Genomic DNA, 21,391 nt, shown 5'->3' on the forward strand with positions numbered 1-21,391 from the left:
AAGAAAGAGAGAAAGAGAGAAAGAAAGAAAAAGAAAAAGAAAGAAAGAAAGAAAAGAAAGAGAAAAAGAAAGAAAGGAAGGAAAGAAAGAAAGAAAAAGACAAATAGGTTGGGAGTAGATTGTTGTAGACTTCATTACCTTTTTAAAATATATTTTTAATTTATATAAAAAATAACACGTGTATGGTTGATAATCAAAAAGTAGCTAAGGGCTTATGATGAAATGTTCTCAGTTATATCTCTTTCTTTTCTCTCTCTCTTTTTTTTTTTTTTTAAAAAAAACAGAGTTTCACTCTTGTTGCTCAGGCTGGCGTGCAATGGCATGATCTTGGCTCACTGCAACCTCTGCCTTCTGAGTTTAAGTGATTCTCCTGTCTCAGCCTCCGAAGTAGCTGGGATTACAGGTGCCTGCCACCATGCCCAGCTAATTTTTGTATTTTTAGTAGAGACAGGGTTTCACCATATTGGCCAGGCTGGTCTTGAACTCCTGACCTCAGGTGATCCGCCTGCCTCGGCCTCCCAAAGTGTTGGGATTACAGGTGTGAGCCACCATGCCTGGCCTATATCTCTTTCAATTATCTACTTCCTCTATTGCAGAGATAGCTGTTTTTATTTTTTTAATTTTATTTTTTGAGATTGCTGTTTTTAAACTGCTTCTTCTAGCAGTTTCAACCTACCACCATATACTATGCACACATTACTTAAACATGATCTATTGGTTTCTGCTATGATAGATAAAATTTAGCATACTTTTTCATAACTTACTAAATTTCCTTTCCCCATACCAATATTATAATTGTTATACTTCTATTCCTGTTAATAAATTTCAATAATTTTTAAAATTCTTGTTCTATGAACTATGTGCAATAAATCTTGAATCCTCACATTCTAATGTGACTTAACTTCACCTTGTCTTTCTCTCATTCACCAAAATTTGTACATTTTAACTTTCACTTTGAACTGTTAAGGTTGATAAGATATAAATTCTATTTGATAATCCTGATTATTTATTTTGGATTTTTGTCTAGTAATTGACTATGAATTTTGCAAGTCAGTAAATATGTACTGTGTATTTTGTTATTGCTGTGCAATTACTTTTGCTCTGGTTATCAGTATTGTATGATTATGCTGTCTTTTTAAGCATCTTTTAATTTTTTAATGAAGATTTTATTTATATTTCAAATTTATTGCACTGACTTTTTATTACATTCTGAAGTTCTTAGTAACTTCTGAAGAATAATATCACATCTTTAATCTTTTTGTTCAGTTAGCTTCTTCCTGGAATCCTGAATCTTCCTGCTACAGGATTTAGAGTGAGTTTATACCTATTATATTCCTTCAAATAATTTTAAAGAGATCATGATAAAGAATGAAGATAAATACTTGTGGCTACTCTTCTATTTTGACCTTTGTATTTTCTTGACTGTTACTGGGGTAGGTGGATGCTTGCTAGAAGCTAAATCCAACCTAGCTTCTTTTTGGATATCTCAGGCTTTTCAAATTTTGTACTTACGAAACAGAGTTCATTTATCTACCCAGCTCCTAGCCCAGCCTTCACCTCTTTAAAATGCAAATGTTTTGGAAGAGACTGTATAGCCAAGACAATCCTAGGCAATAAGAACAAAGCTGGAGGCATCACGCTACCTGAATTCAAACTATATTACAAGGCAACAGTAACCAAAAAAACATGGTACTAGTACCAAAACAGATATATAGACCAAGGGAACAGAACAGAGGCCTCAGAAATAATACCACACATCTACAACAACCTGATCTTCGACAAACCTGACAAAAACAAGCAATGGGGAAAGAATTCTCTATTTAATAAATGGTGCTGGGAAAAGTGCCTAGCCATATGCAGAGAATAAAAATTGGACCCCTTCCTTACACCTTATACAAAAACTAACTCAAAATGGATTAAAGACTTAAACGTAAAACTCAAAACCATAAAAACCCTAGAAAAAGCTTAGGCAATACCATTCAGGACATAGGCGTGGGGCAAAGACTTAATGACTAAAACACTAAAAGCAATTGCAACAAAAGCCAAAATTGACAAATGGGATCTAATTAAACTAAAGAGCTTCTGCACAGCCAAAGAAACTATCATCAGAGTAAACAGGCAACCTACAGAATGGGAGAAAATTTTTGCAAGCTACCCATCTGACAAAGGTCTAATATCTAGAATCTACAAGGAAATTAAACAACTTTACAAGAAAAAAACAAACAACCCGATCAAAAAGTGGGCAAAGGATATGAACAGACACTTCTCAAAAGAAGACATTTATGCAACCAACAAACATACGAAAAAAAACCTCATCATCACTGGTCATTAGAGGAATGCAAATCAAAACCACAATGAGATACCATGTCATTAGAATGGTGATTATTAAAAAGTCAGGAAACAACAGATGCTGGCAAGGCTGTGGAGGAATAGGAATGCTTTTACACCATTGGTGGGAATGTAAATGAGTTCAACCATTATGGAAGACAGCGTGGCAATTCCTCAAGGATCTAGAACCAGAAATATCATTTGACCCAGTAATCCCATTACTGGGTTTATACCCAAAGGATTATAAATCATTCTACTATGAAGACACATGCACACATATATGTATTGCAGCACTATTTACAAGAGCAAAGGCTTGGAACCAACCCAAATGCCCATCAATGATAGACTGGATAAAGAAAATGTGGCACATATACACCTTGGAATACTATGTAGCCACAACAAAGAATGGGTTCATGTCCTTTGCGGAGACATGGATGAAGCTGGAAGCCATCATTCTCAGCAAAGTAACACAGGAACAGAAAACCAAACACTGCATGTTCTCACTCATAAGTGGGAGCTGAACAATGAGAATACATGGACACAGGGAGGGGAACATCACACACCAGGGTCTGTCAGGTAGTGGGGAGCAAGGTGAGGGAGAACATTAGGACAAATACCTAATGCATGCAGGGCTTAAAACCTAGATGACAGCTGATAGATGCAGTAAACCTCCATGGCACATGTATATCTATGTAACAAACCTGCACATTCTGCACATGTATCCCCGAAGTTAAAGTAAAATTTTAAAAATAAATAAATAAAATAAAATAGAAAAAGAGAAAATGCAAATGTTTCAGAATGGATTAAATTTCTCTCAATGTCAAGCGCTTTTTTAAAAAAATTTTTTTCTTCTTTTTTTTTGAGACAGAGTCTCCCTCTGTCATCCAGGCTGGAGTGCAGGGGCTCCATCTCGGCTCACTACAACCTCTGCCTCCTGGGTTCAAGTGATTCTCCTGCCTCAGCCTCCTGAGTATCTGGGACTGCAGGTGTGCACCATCACCCCTGGCTAATTTTTGTATTTTTCGTAGAGACGGGATTTCACCATGTTGCCCAGGCTAGTTTCAAATTCCTGGGCTCAAGTGATTTTCTTTGCTCTCCCAAGGTGCTGGGATCACAGGCATGAGCCATTGTACTGGCCTCAAAGTGCTTTCTTAAGACTTTTTCTCATTTTACTTTTATAAAGCCTTAGGTAAATCACATCAGTATCCTAGTTTCAGTTACCATCCATTTGCCAATAAGTCCTGAGTTTGTATCTCCAGCTAAGTTCTCTCTTTCGAGCTCGATACTTACCTACCAGAAGGATCCTTTCTCAGACTCAACAGCACCCTGACACCAGCATGCATAGCGTGCATCATTGTCTTTCCTCCCGATTCTGCTCCTCTTGTAGTCCTTGCCACATGGCTTGCTCAAGCCAAGGATCTGGGAGTCACTCTTGACTCCTCTCTTTTTCTCACTTTCTTCATCTCACCAATAGTGAATTGCTATCAAATCTATCCATAAAGCTTTCTCAATTTCATTCCATTTCCTAATCCCCACTGTCAGCACGTTAGCTGATGCCACCATCTGAATTATTTCAGCACCTTCCCAACTAGTTTTTCTTTTTTTTTTTTTTGAGACGGAGTCTCGTTCTGTCGCCCAGGCTGGAGTGCAGTGGCATGATCTCTGCTCACTGCAAGCTCCGCCTCCCGGGTTCACGCCATTCTCCTGCCTCAGCCTCCCCAGTAGCTGGGACTGCAGGCGCCTGCCACCACGCCCAACTAGTTTCTTTGACTCTCTTTACCTCTGCCATGGACACCTGTTTTTCTCCATTGCTCTGATCATCTTTTAGGAGATTTTCCTTTAGGAAAGGGGAAAAGAGCCATAGATGCTCTTGATATGTACTTTCACATCATCCCAAGCTTTTCCTAATCATAACAGTATCTTATTTTGTTGAATAATGTTTTTCTGCATCCTGTTCTATAAACAAAATAAAGTTGTCTATCTTACCCAGTGTTGTATTTCTGGTGCCTAGCACAATGTCTGAAGCATAGCAGAGGCTTAATACATGTTTTTGAGTGTTGAACAATTGAATGAATCTCATGCTTAGTATTTCTTTAGAAGCTCTTTTCCCACTTTGATCTCTCCAGCATATAAATATCAAATCAATTTAATCACATCCCAAGAGGCAGCTTTTGACTATACATGTCTCATTTGGTAATTAAAACATCCATTTTCCTCAATTTCACTTTTTAATGGAATTTTATCTTTCATTACTTACAAAACATTTTGTACTCTCATTTTTCTGCTTCCTACTTAGCAGGTCTATGAATGTGTACCATTTGCTATTTTCCAGGGCCTCTGGTTTCTCAGTACTCTTTTATAGTAATTAAGCTATGATTTTTAATTCATGGAGACAAGTGTTCAATTAGAAGTATAATAAAAGATTTTATCTGCTAAGGCAAACGTAATTGAATAGAGACAAAAATATTGTAAATATACCTGACAATTCAGGATATACATTAGTGAGCCTCTTAACCCTTGAATAAGTATCCTAATCAAGCATATCCTAAATACTTACCATTTAAATTCTAAAACAGGAACTGCCTTGGCCATGAATACATTGAATCACAAATATGTGATGTCATAGTGACCAAGTCATTTAATGACTCTTTACATAGTGATAAAAGATTCAATTTTTTAGTGATAAAACATTCAATTTTTGAAGAGTTCATTTGAGCAAGTAGTAGTTAGTGAATTAGACAGTGCCAGACCACCAGTGGTTTGGGGCTCCAGTGAAGGAGTGTGGAGAGAAGACTTTTATAAGGTGAATGTAGAAGCAAGGCAAAGAATATATTTGATTAAAGTGGAGCAGTTGCCTCAAAATCCCTAGTTAGAGGTTTGTTGGCAGTTTCTAATTGGTAAAACTTAAATTTCATTTTCCTAGGACTGTTCATGCTGAATTGGGTTTTGGTTTGCTCAGTGGCCTAGTTTGCTTAGTAGTAAGGATGGAAGCACAAAGAATACAAGAGAATATATGTGATAAAGAGGTAAAGAAGATGACGGTTGATGGAATTTCTACAAAATAAGCCTTGTTTTTATTCCAAAGTAAGAGGCAAAGGTCTTTGGTTAGATCTAGGGGTTGAAGAGAATGTCAGACAGGGTCTGTTATCTTTAGTATTTAGCATTGTACTTGGCTATTATGAATTAAACTGTCCCTTTCACCTCAAATTCATTTGCTGAAGTCCTAACCCCCAGTACCTCACCATGTTGCCCAGAATGTGACTATATTTGAAAATAGGTCATTGCAGATGTAATTAGTTAAGATGAGGTCACACTGGAATAGGGTGGGTTCTTAAACCAATATGTCTAGTGTAGTTATAAAAAAGGGAAGTTTGGACACAGACATACAAAAAAGAAAGACGGTATGAAGAAACATAGAAAATGATCAAGCCAAGGAGACAGACCTGGAATAAATCCTTTCTTCATAGCCTTTGGAAGGACTCAGGCTTGCTAGCACACTGATCTTGGAGTTTTAGCCTTCAGAACTGAGACAATAAATATCTGTTGTCTAAGCCTCTTAGGTCTAGGCAGTCCTAGGTATACTGGCCATGGTAGTAGGAAGTCAATACTTGGTGAATTAATAAATGGATAAATGAGTAAATAAATGCATGACTAAGTGGGGTGGGAGCTAGGGGAAGACTCTCAGGGTTGAGGAGAACAAGAAAAATTTTGGTTAGTTTTTAAGTTATCCCAAAACTTTGAAATAGTTCTTGGAGTTCAGTGGTGCTTTGGAGAGAACAGTAAATTTGAAATTCAAATGAAGATATGTGGAAGGAAGGTGATAAATTAGTGGTTTAGAAGTGATGAGATGGAGCAAAGCAAGAATAAACTTCTTTTCCTACCCCACTGAATTAAAGGGGAATTAGAAAAGGTGAACCTTTAATAATGTAAGCAATTGAGGATATGGTTCAAAAAATTCTCATTATCTGCTGTTCTAGACCTCATGTACATCGACAGTCTTTGAAGTGCTCAGCAAGATCTCTTTTAAGCTACCAGCATCCATAAAACAGTTGATGTCACGTCAGGAGCTCAAGGATGTGTGTGCATGCTAATGTTTTCCACTTTGATAATTGTGGCATTTTTTGGAATAGGTTCTTCGGATATTTTCCTATTGTCTACCTTGATAAAATGAATGTTTTCAGATGTCCTTCCTCACCTCTCCTTAGGTGCTTTGAACATGCAGTGATATGCTATAGAAGCCAAGAAGAAAATGCAAATGCCTTCTAGGTAATGAATATCAGAATTTAGTCATTATGTTTGAAAGATGTGTTTTATAGGCAATATCTATACACATGAACAACAGGTGAAAATGAGGGCTCTGTCTTGCTCTTAAAAATAACACAATATTAAAAACAAGACACTTGGCTAGACATTTATTTGTTATATACACATATTGATTCCCATAGGAAGTATTTATAAAATGATGTTGCCTCTTGGAAAAGCAGACACCTGGTGATCACACTGCAGAAAGGATCCTTTGTGCATCATGATAGTCTCAGGGAGGTCAGTGAGCCCTGAAGCATGGTGCTCCTTGAGCTTTGAAGAGTCCCCAGGCTAGATTCCCAAACACCTGGAGCCGTGACTCTTTACTGGGTTTGGATTCTTATTTTTGGAAAAAGCTTCCATTTCTTCCACTTGCAGTTCTTCCGCTACAATTGTTATGCTTCTAGTGCTTTAGAGCTAACTTAAAAATTATCTATTAAAGTCACACAATTGACTCCTATCCAGGGGGATCATACAGAGTACATGTGTTAGTGGGTTACTTTTATGGTGAGCTCATTTGCCTGGGTGGTAGGTAATCTATGAGATGATTATAGAGTTGCTATCCCACTGCTTATGTGGGTGCAAGTAATTAACATGGTTTTCCTGCTCTAGGAAGTTGTAGGGGAGCAAAATATGCCACTCCAAAATGTGTTACCTTGGCGTAAAGATTATTTTGAGTTGGAGGCAAATAAGAAACAACAGATGAAGAAAGAAACCTTTCCAGAGCTTCTCTTATTTAACTAAAAGCAGAAATTTCTGAGAAATGAGAACCACCATAAATCATCTCTCTTGGGGAAGTTTTATGACCACAAAAAAGATGGAAAGTCAGTCCTGAGATGGACCTGAATAAACAAATCTTACTCTGTTTCCCTCACATAGTTACCTTCCCACAGTTTGCCACCTTTGGAAGCCTAAAACCCTTTTCCTTTGTTTTGTCCCTTCTCTATAAATTTCTTGTTCTTTGCTAAGAGGCTATATAAGCTGAAGTTCTAACCACAACTTTGAGTTACTCATCAATGAGGTTTCTTCCATGTGATGTGCACTACACACATTCATAAACTGTTTATTTTTTTCTTGTGAATGTGTCTTTTGTCAGTCTAATACTCAGGGATCCAGTCAATGTACCTTAGATGGGAAGAAGAAAAAGAAAATTTTTCCTCCCATCCAAAATCATCTAAACCTATTTCTTCTGCTGCAGAACTTGTTGAGCTACTAAAACACATCTTTAGCAAGTGGGATAAGGAGAAATATGACATGCTACCCAAGGCAGGAAACTGCCTCCTCTCTAAGACTTTCTCTCAGTTCCATGTTGCTATTCAACCTCGCACTAAGTCATGCTCCATGGTTAACCTCTTTTTTAAGCTCTCCTAACTGTGAGCTTCTGATTTGTAGCCTCTTGTCCTGGAGTAGGCTTGTGTCTTATTTCCCACCTGTATTTATCTTTTTAATCAGGATAATGCTGTTTGCATTAGCCAGTTCCATGAGCTCAACCTACAATTTCTTAGGGAAGGTGTTATTATAAATTCCAAAGGACCTACCAAATGGCTAGACATACATGAAACACTGAAGAAATACAAAATGGTGCACACATTAGTTGATGGGGACTGTCTTACCATTACACACTGCCTGAACTCCAATTACATTAAAATAGTTAAGAGTTTGGCAACCAGGTGGGGCAATCAGGCCACTTGAGAACCAAAGTAAATCTGGCGAGAAACAAATGGATTATTTCTAAATATCAGTTTATTAATGTTATTAATATTTATCATTTTAGCTAACATTTGTTGAGTACTTGTTCTGTGCCAAACGCCAGAGCTAAATGCTTTACATTTAACAGTAATTATGGGGATGATATTATTATCTCTTTCTTGGATGAGGAAATTAAAGCTTGGAGAAATTAAGCAAGATGCTCCAAGTCACCGAATTTAAATGGCACATAAGTGATTGGGATTTGAACCTGGATCTGTTTAAACTTACAGTATGTGGTCTTGACAAGGGAGATGCCCTTTGTTGTTATGTTTGGGAAGTGGTGGACCCAACTGCTCTCAAAGAGCAAACATTGTCAGAGAGCAGTGTTGCTCAGAGGATTCTGCCAGTAATTGTCTCTAAAAACAGTCTCTTTATACCCAGTAATGGGATTGCTGGGTCAAATAGTATTTCTGGTTCTAGATCCTTGAGAAATCACCACACTGTCTTCCACAATGGTTGAACTAATTTACACTCCCACCAACAGTGTAAAAACATTCCTATTTCTCCACATCCTTGCCAGCATCTCTTGTTTCCAGATTTTTTAATGATCGCCATTCTAACTGGCATGAGATGGTATCTCATTATGGTTTTGATTTGCATTTTTCTAATGACCAGTGATGATGAACTTTTATTCATAAGTTTGTTGGCCACATAAATGTCTTCTTTCGAGAAGTGTCTGTTCATATCCATCGCCCACTTTTTGATGTTTTTTTTTCTTGTAAATTTGTTTAAGTTCCTGGATATTAGGCCTTTGTCAGATAGATAGACTGCAAAATTTTTCTCCTATTCTGTAGGTTACCTATTTACGCTGATGATAGTTTATTTTGCTGAGCAGAAACTCTTTAGTTTAATTAGATCCCACTTGTCAATTTTGACTTCTGTTGCAATTGCTTTTAGTGTTTTAGTCATGAAGTCTTTGCCCATGCCTGTAAATCATTCTACTGTAAAGACACATGCACACGTAAATTTATTGCAGCACTATTTACAATAGCAAAGACTTGGAACCAACCCGAATGCCCATCAATGATAGACTGGATAAAGAAAATGTGGCACATATACACCATGGAATACTATGTGGCCATAAAAAAGAATGGGTTCATGTCCTTTGCAGGGACATGGATTAAGCTAGAAACTATCATTCTCAGCAAACTAACACAGGAACAGAAAAGCAAACACTGCATGTTCTCACGCATAAGTGGGAGTTGAACAATGAGAACACTTGGACACTGGGAGGGGAACATCACACACTGGAGTCTGTCGAGGGGTGGGGGGCAAGGGCAGGGAGAACATTAGGACAAATACATAATGCGTGCGGAGATTAAAACCTAGATGATGGGTTGATGGGTGCAGCAAAACACCATGGCACATGTATACCTATGTAACAAACCGGCACGTTCAGCACATGTATCCCAGAACTTAAAAATAAAAAAATAAAAAGAAATAAAAAGAAAAAAGAAAATGGGCACAAAGAAACTCTGGAAGATAATGGGAAAAAAATCTCTTTCTTCAGCTTGCTCTTCAGCCTTCACTTAACACTGCACTATTCTTAGAAATTTTTATTAAGTTGTTTCTAGTTTTAGGTTGATTTTCCTTGTTCCATGTTCTTTTCACAGGTTATGACACCAGTTTGACCTGAGGAAGTGATCTTTGCCTTACCACTCCCACTCCATAAGAATAAAGGGACATCAGAAGTTTCCTTCTGCAATGACTGCATAACCTACCCCATCCCCATAAAGGGTATAAACTCATACGACCTTAGTTATTATTCCCACGGTGATTTTAGAAAGAGTTTATGTGTGCATATGCAAGTGTGCATACACACTGGAACAGCAAAGATAAAACATGATACATTGTTGTTAACCTTCAAGTCTCTTTATATTCTTTAGTAATTGCACAAGAGGGCAAGAGTCACATGTGAAACTAATTACAGAAGATCATATTGAGTAGTGTACCCGTTAAAATGCTGTTGTGAGTTTACATTATTCATTAAAAGATTGAATATAAGAAAAAATTCTGATTTTTATAGGTTATTTCCAAAAGGAGTCGACTCCATTTTTAAAATGCTACTGTTTGGGAGGGTCTCCCTATTTCAATGAAATGACTATCTGAAAAGTACACATATTGTTTTGTTTATAAAAAATCTCTGGTGTGTTTTGTTTGGCCTTTTCTAACCACGTCACTTAGCAAATTGGTTTTTGCCCAAATGTTTTCTACATGCTGTATTATTTGGCCATCTGTTGTCTTTGACACATTTTCTGAGTTTTATTTATTTTTAAAAAGTTGTTTCTCAGTGAGTTGCTCATTTTACGACTTATACAGATACTCATGTTGTATGTGAAATAAAGACCATTTGTTGTCTTTTAAGAGATCAGTGTATTTCTGTCTGAGAAACATTCCCAGCTTCTATATAATATGTGTTTTCATGTACAGCTGCCAGTCTTGGTTGATGGACTGCAATGAAAATTGGTCAGTACAAAATGGCACAAGTGACCAGAGAGCTTGGTGGATGCGGCACAGAGAGGAGAGCGTAAGGTCATAAGTTGGAGAAAGCCAAGTGAGTTAACATTGCAGGATGAGAAAAGCAAGTACTGTAAATTCAGAGGATGAAGCTGACATCAGAGTCAAGAGCTAGCGACATCAGGGGCATAGGCGCATGGAAAGACTACTGAAGAGTTGTTTGCAGAAGCTTGGAGGGGCTGGTACAATTCAGACAGAAAGATCAAGGAACAGAATCAAACAGAGCAAAAATATGGAAACCTGAGAGTTTGAGAGTCTAATAACAGGGGATGGGTCCGTAACTGTGTCTTAGAAGAATATAATTCCTCATCTCTGGAAAAAGGAAGGATGATGTCTGAGAGTTGGGTAGTACTTCCTAGACTAGAGAAAGGCATACCACTGAGGTGTTTTGGGTAAATCGTCTCAATAAGGGGAAAGTTAAGCTCTCCTGGAATATTGACTTTTTGACTGGCATATTCTGAGTAATAATGATATAATACTTGTGGTTGGTAAGGCTTACTTGGGAATTATGACATAAAGTAAGTACTAAATGACAGTCTTGTTTGGGTATCAGATACCAGCTAAATTGGCCATGGTCAGGAGTCTCAGCTATTAATATTTGCCCATCTTCTAAATAGCATTATTGCGTTTTGCTTTTCAATAATCTTAAAATGCATCTCTGCTGTAAATAAAGAAGAAATTATGAAATGATTTTAGACATTCAAGTTTGAGGCTAGTATTCTTATGGAAATAAGCAATCCATTTTTCCAATACAACCCATTCCTGCTCAGCAGTCACAGCCCTTGCTGTGACAGAAAACTCCAATTTCTGTGGCAAGATCAGAGTTGCCAAGCACTTGCTAAGGTCAGTAATATGATTCATGGAAGCAAAACTGGAAATTCTTGGAAAGGCTAGCTGCTGGTTTAGGCAGCTGGTCTGATGACAGACACAGCAGATAGCTCAGAAAGGCAGACTTTGGAACACTACATGTGGATCTTTCCACAAACATGAATCTTTCTTGGAAAGTGTATTCAGTTTATTAGACAAGGTAGTCTTCTTCCCTATCAGGGATAAATGCTTCCATTGACCGATGTCAAAAGACTAAATCCCACCATTAGTTTCAGAAATCTCAAAGAACAGAGCTTTAAAAGAGGTACAAGTGTTTTCTTCTTTTAAGAGATATTTGAAACTCTGGCAAGGGTCTTGAACTATAATTTGTATAAATTGGGATGCATTCATGGAAAAAGAGGCTATTGTGCAAACTACTGGGATGCAGGGATACTCACATAAAAATGAGTAAATTTAGGCTTTACTTCTCTTTCTCCTGCTGATTGAATTTACTTGATGACCTTAGATGAGTCACATAATGTCTTTGTATCTCAACTTTTTCCTTTGAAAATGTAAATAAGGTTGATATACAGTACAAGTAAGAGTTTGTTTCTAGTCCATGGCTCTTTGGATATTTTGTATATACTTGTAACATCGCCTGTATTCCAAATAAATTCCTCAATAAATCAGATTTTGGAAAAATCTGACATGAAGATGGCAAACCCTATTTTTTTGTTTGAAGTCGATTCATGACAGAAAAATGAGGTTTGATATTCATTGCCTTTTCTTCTCCCTAAAATACCAATTTTTTGGAACAAAATAGAATTGCTCCTTCTTTCAAGTTATTTTTTCAAGAAGAATTTGAACTTGCTCATTGCATTTTATTCTAAAGAAAATTGTGCTTTTAAAAGCCCTCTCCCCCTATATTTTGCAAGCAAATTCTGTTTTGAGATTAAATTTGTTATCTTTTTAAATTTTAAAGTAATTGACTCGGAGACCCCTCTCTCAATTTAAACTAAGAATATAAAATTTCTCAAAAATCATCCTGAATAAAATTGATAATAAAGGGTTTTATACAACTTGCCTCAGTTTACCATTAAAACACTAATTCAGATTCTGTTGTTAATTTCAGAATGAGGAGATAGTAGAAAACAAGGCGACACTTACTGTCCAGAGAGATCTTTGATTTACATCATTCATTGATGGGATTATTTTACTTATGTAATGAAATTCCTGATTCTAATTACACATACCTTAAAATTATTTAATTACATGTGAAGTTGGATTTCAAACTTGTTTGCTTAATGGAATCACTGGGGGAACTTACAATTGCTGCATATACAGGTCTTTCCTCTAGATATCCTGATTCAATCGATCTGGGTTTGGCTTTGGAATCAGGAGTTTTAAGAGCTCATCGTGTGATGTTAATAGTTCAGCTACTGGTCTAGAGATGGGACATGATTAGGAATCAAAAGACATCAGCTTCAATAATAATCTTCATTAAATAGAAGGTACCCGAGGATAAGACAGGAGGCAGAAGGCAAACACTGCATCTACCATACTACCTCTAGCTAAGATGAAGCTTCAAGATGAGAGATTAGTTTTTTTAATTCTTCTCATCCAGAAGATCTGACCTGGCAAAATAATGCTTTGGATTCGCAGTGATGAAATTGTCATAGCTTCTGGAGGGGTTATCTGACTAATTCCCGGATGTGTATATTTTCTGTGTTATAGTAATAATGGATAGAAATAAATCGTTGGCCTTTTAAAATCAGTGTTTTTTTTGGCAACAGCAGCACAATGTAATAAAAAATAAAACATCTTCTAAGACTGCAGTGTAATTTCTCTTTCAAAAGCTTTGAGACCAATTTTTCTTATAAGTATAATGAAAAACCTTGCTCTGTCATGAGTATTGAATACTTAAAAGGGTCTGAACAGAATTTGAAAAATTTCTAGAGAAAGCTGAATTGACTTTTATATAAGCATACTCACTCAGAAAATATACTAGCCAATGACATGTCTAAACATTTCATTTTCTAATAAAAATATGAACTGCTACCCTAGGAAATGAAATAGGAAAGACAGCATAAATCATTGTTTCAATGATTACAAATGTCATCTAGGTGCTGTGTCCTGTGTGTACCTTGGTGATTGACTGTCATCTCATCTTCTAGTCTTCCTGCATGTAACCAAGTAAGATGATCACTACTAGTTCCCAGGTTGGAGAAATTTGAGGTTTAGAGTGAACTGTGATGAAGGTTAGCTCTGGAGGTGATGCTGACACCTTCTAATACAGAATTTATCTCTAAGTTGCTTTAGAGGCTCAGAAAACCTCATCAGGATAACTTTTCAATTTTTCTTTGGCTGATAATTAAAAGAAAACATTTTTCTAATTATGTAATTCACAAATGATTCCAATATCATCAAACACTTTCCATATTGAGTGGACTTGATAAAAGATTACATTAATTCATGTAATAAAATAGAAAAACTATAATTGAAATCTGAATGAGGGAAGACATACAATAATGCAAGATGGGGAAAAAAGAGTTTAAAATATGCAGGTCATGGTGTTCTACATAGTTACTAAAGTTGAGCAACAGATTTGGTTCTAGGTTTCCTGGTTTTCAAAGAAAAAAGGGCACATCTCTGAAAAGAAAACATACTAGTTCTCAGGGAAAAATTCACATTTTCTCAGAAAGACAGACAAGAATAAACTCTTTAAAAATCATTATCGGAGAGAGGAGGGCTGAACTGTTCTATGCCCTCCTCAGTCAGTAAATTCCTTAAATATTTAGAGTCTGCTACTTCTGTCAACAACTTTGAGAAAGCTGAATATCAAATTATGCTGGCTCAGTGGATCCAAAGTGTGCTATCAAGTCTTTTCATAGAGACTTCATCATTAACCAAGTCTGAAGAGATGTGTGAAGGCTGTGTTTATGCAAACCCACCAGTTCTCAACTAGTGTCACTACGATTGTTATATAATATTGTTATATTTCTCATTTGGATTCATTCCTGAAACCAACGTGATATCTACATTAACCAATTGGATCCATGGATCCACGTGGCTTTTAATTTATACAGAAGTTATAGACTGGGTGAAATTAAGACAGGGGTTCTTGTCCCTGCCAGTGTCTCAGAATCTCCTATGGAAAATGTATTAAAATCCTAGGGCTCTATGTGAGTTTCACAAAGTCAGAATATCTGAGAGGTGAATATTTTTAAAAAGTTTTGCAGGTAGGGATTTTGATGCAATGTCAGAATTGAAAATAACTGCAGAAGCAACTGCTACTGTCTGCCAAAGAAAAAGATTATGCAGTGCATTCAAAGGAGGAGAAGGAGGAAGAGAAACTGTTAACAACCACCTTAGAGAGTTGATTGGTACCAACTTCTGTATTTTGTAACTGCCTTAGAACATAGCCAATTCTTTATAAAAATTTCCTCATGTGTTGCTCATAAATATCATGGCATTTAAAAACCATAACAGCATAGTTTCTTGTATTCCTATAGCACATTTTATTAAAAATGACTTCATAATACATTAAAACTTCTGTAATAACTTGATCCAAAATAGAGGTAACCTTTTGCCATCTCTGTTTTCTGCACTGATCTCATGTATCTTCACTTCCTTCCACTTCCATTAAGATAGCTTGTGTAAGAGGCCCTGGATGGGGTGGAATGGAGGTTACACAGAGCCTAGTAAAGTTAAAATGACTTCCAGAAGTTTCCTTGTCATTATGTCTCATTTCTGTAGTTACTATGACCAAAAACAGATTGTCTGTGAAACCCAATGGCTGTATACGATGTTACCTCAAACAAGTACTTCTGACAGTCCAGGGGTGCAGACAGGTAACTGATACTGAAATACCATTTCCAGAGCTGGATGTCTAGCTTATCTCTGAAGTCAGATTTTAGTTTTTTCTCTTTATGAACTTTATTAGTGTATCTTTTATACTCATGTCTCACATGATATGTCAGTGTGAATATTTCCAAACTGAAATGTATTTTAAATAAGAAAGATTGATGTGTAGTTTAAATTAGAAGGATAGAGCTTATTCTTGTTTGGTTCATGAATTTGACACTTTATCATTGAATTGGATTGGCTTTGAGTCTTGTGGCTTGTGGTTAGAGTCCCCCTCAAAATCCCCAATTTTAAGGGCCTAAAATCCATCTTTTTTATCCTCTCTATCTCTTTGCTTAGAGACCACACTCATAATAAGCAAGTACCATAGATGCTTTCCACTCTTTTTTTTTCCCCTCAGTGTACTAATCTGTTCCTCTCTCTTCTTCCCCCCAAAAAAATCCAGTTATTTTTTGTGTTATGAACAGATCTGGTCAGTGTAATCAGATTTTTCTGCATGTGTAATTATTTTATCAAAATAAAATTTCCCACAAGACTCTTCTCCATCAACTCTGAAATTCTGGGTCTGACAACATACCCAAAGAAGGACCTTGAAAATCACCTCTTAAAATTTGGAAGAAAATATGACCAAGTCTTTCCTATAACATTTACTGTACTGCAAATGAATAAAGAACAATTTATGTTTTAAAAGATTACCAATACAACAGTTGAGATCAGGAAATTAATGTTTTAGTGCCTTTTGCTCAGTTTTAGCCAGCATGCTACACTCCACTTTTTGTTTACTTTGGGGGTTGGGGGAGGGCTCAAAGTGGGGCATTGTCATCCTTCTGTGGAATTTTATTTTCCTCAAAGTTTTGGTTCATATCAGTGAGTACTATTGCTGTTATGTAAATTAAATGAGACATCATCTGTCTGTGCGCCAGCAATGGCTTTCATCTTTATGTTCTTTCCTACTTTGTCTCTTTTCAGTGATTTCAAAAATGCACTCTTTTTACCATTGTGCATTTGTGTCAGTTTGGTTAGACAAGGCTGCTGATTAAGTTTGTCAACAGGCAAAGAGGAGTTTGAGTGATGAGCCTCTTTCACTGAATTTATTGATGGACTAAAATTCTTGGCAGTTTATTTAAAAGCATTAAAGTTGCCAATACCATATGTAGACTCACAGGGAAAAGAAGTTTCAACTTTATTTTCTTTAGTTGGGCTTTTCCATTGTGTAGGTTTTGTAGGTAGAGCAGCAGATTTAGAGACTAAATCTTTGTAAACACTTGAATGAGTTCCATTCTTACCTGGCTGTTACTAAAGATTTCCTACTACTGGCTGTGAGTCTATTATTTTGTGTTACCTAGCTTAATGACCAGAGCTCAATACGTTAGCCCTCAATACCTTGATTAATACCTAGGAGCTCTAGATTTAGGATTCGGAGGTATTCCCACACACCAGGAGCTAAAGATCTGTTTTGATTTGGTTCTCCCTCATGTTCAGGATTTAAAAATAGAAAATCCTCAGCTTCAAATGGTTTACAATTACTCTTGTTTTCTTTCCTCCTCATTTCATTATCAGGGATGTTGTTTTCATGTAGACCTGGTCTTTTTCCAGAATGGAAAATACTGCTATAAGAACAGGAACTTCTACCATGGTATCCCCCTCGATGATTTATGAGTCCAGTACCATTTCTTCCATGTATGTCATCCATTTTATTCTTTCTATATAAAGTTACCTCCATTAAGACATCCAACACCAGAATCAAAGTCATCTGAAGAGTTGTGTTGTAGATAATTTACATCATAACAATTTTATGTCCATGAAAAGTTTTCAGAATGCTTCTCAAAATTCAATAACAATTTTGTTGATGATGGTGGAGTAGGAAAATGAAGGCAGGCTGGAGGAAAGTCACACTGCCATTTACATCCAGTCTCTCCAACTCAGTGAAACAAGGCTTCAACACCTCATGGCAAGTCCAAATTCCAACGGGACTGCACAGGAAGGTGTTGGTTTTTTCTCTGTAATATTTATGTGTCCCAGTTAAATTTATTTTCTTCTGAAATAACATCCAAGTGTTTGAAGATACTTAACCTATGGCTATTTGACATAAAGTCACTTTAAATCACCTACCCATACTTCTGTTTTAAAGTTTTATTAAATATAATTTTATATGTAAGCTATATATAATTTTTTTAAAAAGAAAGAAAATCAATAATCTTGTATTGGGCTGTACTGAACATTATTTCTTTGTAAATGAATGTTGTAGAAAGAGGACTTTGGTTGATCCCACATTTACTTTCTTTCTTTTGTCATATATATAAAACACACATGTACGTGTGTGTGTGTGTATGTGTGTTTTCTTTAGAGATAGATTCTTGCTAGTTGCCCAGGCTGGTCTCAAACCCCTGGCTTCAAGTGATGCTCCTGCCTCGGCCTCTCAAAATGCTGAAATTATAGGCATGTGCCACCATACCTGTACCTGTTTTAAAGTTTTTATATGGCTATCTCCAGAATTAGCCAAGTTTCTTAGATTTAAGATCAAAGTCTTCTTTATTATTCCATGCACTTGTCACTATTGTCCTTATCTACTCCACATGAAATATCTAATTTATGAGCCAAATAGCAAAAACAAAAAGAAAATTTTACATCTGAAGAGCATTCTTAAACATCAGCATAAACAGAGACACACATAGCTATCTCAATACTACCATGCTGCTGGGAAGCTGCAACATCTTAAACCTCCACATATATAAAATGGAAAAATCTTTGTATTCTTTCAATGTCTTCATTTAGAAAAGCTGTCCCATTGTGACATGAAAAGGACTGAGGTCAACCTCCTAAAACGTTTAATAAAAGTAAAAATAAACTGCCATGAAACTTTATCTAAACTGCTGCAACTACTCATTACACAAATCAAACATATCTTACAGTTTTGGCTGAAGAATACCAACAACAGGAGAGGGGTTGGAGTAGGTAAGAAAATACCATCAGCTGAAATACTTTAACCAGTTATGCAATTTTTTTGAACCAAAATACTGAAGAAATGCCTGTGTCTCTTTTTAAGTACCTTGCTGAATTGTTCACTACTATCAATTCACTTCAGAGACAATTCTTGCCAATTTTAATACTTTTTGGGCAAAGTTATAAAAAATCACAATTCCAAAATGGACACTTGAAATATCTAGGACCTTTTACATAAAACCTAGATGATGATCTTCATATCTGAAGGGGCAGCAGGAGAGACTTCTAGCCTAAGAAACTGCTCATGCCCTAGGGGGAAAATAAAGGAGCTCTGCTTCTCTTCTGAATTTGTTTTGTTCAACCTCAGGGTCTCTCTGTTCATCTCTTATTTTGGGGCTATAGGAACGAGTATCCCTGCTCTACCTATTAAACATTTTGACTGGCGTATTTACCAGGGCATTGGGTAATTGCTATTATATACTTGGGACGGAGATCAGAGAGCAGTTTTTGACCCCTTCTATGCCTGTGCTTTTTATGGTATATAAAATTTATTCTGTTTGGAGTTGAAAATTTTGACTACAATGTATGCAAATAAATTAGGAAAGATATTTCAATTCATATGATAGGCATGAACAAATGAACTTCCTCTGACACTAGACATTTTCAACACTATTACAGTCTGCATTTAAAGAGGTACAAATAACAGTATCATATCCATTAGTATTTACATATTAGGCACTCATTTGTACATGACACTGAGCTAGGAGCTGTGAAGCATTAGAAATTGTGTATCTCAAGGTCCTCACTGTCAAGGAATTGACAGTTTGATTGATCAGAGAAGACTTAAAAATTTCACAAACATTGGAGAATTTACTATATTTAAACTTGGAGCTTACCCTCCCACTTTTGTCCTTGGTATGTCTGATCTGCAGAATGCTAATACAGAATATTGCAAAACCATATGAGCGCCTGTGTTACACATCTATAAATGCCTTCTTCATCTGGCATTTCAGAGGTACTCTTACTTATTCTAATCAATTTCTTTTCCCAGTTCTTATCACAACTATTTCACATCTTTATCACTTTTCTTGGGTCCTCTTGTTTGCCTTAATTCTTTGTGATTTTATTGCCATTTATTTCCTGACTTATGTTTATCAACGCATCATCTTATTCTGTATTAAAGGAAGACATACTTTTTCTGAACTCTAGTAGCTGATAGTCTCATCATTTACTCATCATTTCATCATTTACTCAGACAATCAGGCAAGTAATCTTGTTACCATCTTTGACCCTCCACTTTTCCTCTTCTCCATGTCTGATTGGTACAAGCGATGCTGTCCATTTAGGATCTGAGAGTAAAAAAAATTAACATGGGACCAGACAAAAAAGAAGTATTAGAATAATACTTGGCTGTGTTGACAAAATTTGTTCTGGAAACCAATGTTTGAATATTCTTGCTTTTGTTTCTTTTTTTCAGTGTTTTTAGCTGTGAATAATTGTTACATGCATGTTCTTTGCTTACAGTCGTCTCCTGAGGTGGGAGTTGTTTATTTCTATCCCAATGACCTGAGGTTCCCTCCATGTCTGGACTTGGTTATAATTAACTTGATTCATATGAGTCATATCAGTTTTTTAAATTGGCCTCTATGCCTCTGTTTCTTTATTCTGACTTAAGTCACCTACGTTGCCTTATTCCAGCCTCTATATTCCCCTTGTAGTTTGGTTTTTGTTCCTCTGATGTTGGCTTTGATATGATTTTTGTTTTTGCTCTTAGATATGCTTCCTTTAAATGTCTTACTTACTGTTGTAATAACTGCCCACTAACTTGTCTTCTTGCCTCCAGTCTTGCCCATCCCTTCAGCTTTCACATTAGTACTCTCCACCTGCAATTTCTTGTTCATGCAATATAAGATCTTTCACACGTCAGTTTCTACTTGCATCTATGTCTGCTCTCCAAATGCACAATTTTCCTGCTGTATTGTACTATTCACTGTGGCCCAGCAAGTTTGGATTTGGCACCATTTGAGAGAGTCCAGGAGTGGTCTATTCTTTCTCGTCTGAAGAAAAACAAATAACAATACAAAGGCACACTATAATATGAGCAAAGAACATTGAAATAATTTTGTAATAAAGAAATGTAAAAGCCAAAACAAAACCATAAAATGCCTAGGTAATCAAGTGATGCTATAAGAGTAATGACATATCAATTTCAACTGTCAAATTGATATAAAATTTTAAAATAACAAATCTAGCATAGATGATGTTTGATTGTGGGTAATCTCATAGACATGAACAATTGTCTTCTCTCTTGCATCATTAATTTTCTCTCACTATACAGAAGAATAGAACTTTGAATAGCTCAAAGAATCTTGCCAGAGAAGAAACAAAGTTAGAGACTCTAATTATTTGATTTCAAGAATTACTACAGAGCTACAGCAATCAAGACAGAGTGGTACTGACATGAAAGCAGACAAATAGATCCCTGCAACAGAATGAAATTCCACAAATAGACCTAAATGTACAATCAATTGATTTCTGAAAAGGTTGCGAATCCATTTCAATTCAATTCAACGGGTAAAGAACAGTCTTTTCAACAAATAAGCCTATAAGAACTGGTAAATATAAGGGGAAAAAGGAACTTTGACATTCCTCTTATGCTGCACCCAAAATTAATTTGAATGAAATGTGAACCTAATATAAAAACTAAAATTATAAAATTTCTAGAGGAGAAAGCTTCTTTCATAAAAAGAAAAGCGTCTACAATATCTTCGCGATCTGGGGGTGGGCAAAGATTTCTTAGTGAGGACACTGAAAGCATCCTAACTGTAATGGAAAGAAAAATATATTTACCTTGAGGGGTGGAGGAAGATGGTTGAATAGA

At 36.2% G+C, this 21,391-nt stretch overlaps 1 long non-coding RNA gene and 1 pseudogene across 1 annotated transcript in view; one reads left to right on the forward strand and one right to left on the reverse strand.

Annotated features, from left to right (window-relative positions):
- The window catches only part of LOC116274125, a 148,873-nt gene extending 134,530 nt beyond the window's left edge, over nucleotides 1–14,343 (forward strand). The window contains exons 3-4 of the long non-coding RNA XR_004182623.1: nucleotides 6,534–6,594; nucleotides 9,993–14,343. This is a non-coding gene — a long non-coding RNA (uncharacterized LOC116274125). The remainder of the gene's footprint in view (nucleotides 1–6,533; nucleotides 6,595–9,992) is intronic.
- Nucleotides 14,344–16,308: 1,965 nt separating this feature from the next.
- On the reverse strand, nucleotides 16,309–19,823 carry LOC116274108 (annotated as a pseudogene).
- Between the last annotated feature and the right edge of the window lie 1,568 nt (nucleotides 19,824–21,391).

This window comes from Papio anubis, chromosome 3, assembly GCF_008728515.1.
Source record: "Papio anubis isolate 15944 chromosome 3, Panubis1.0, whole genome shotgun sequence".
Lineage (NCBI taxonomy): Eukaryota > Metazoa > Chordata > Mammalia > Primates > Cercopithecidae > Papio > Papio anubis.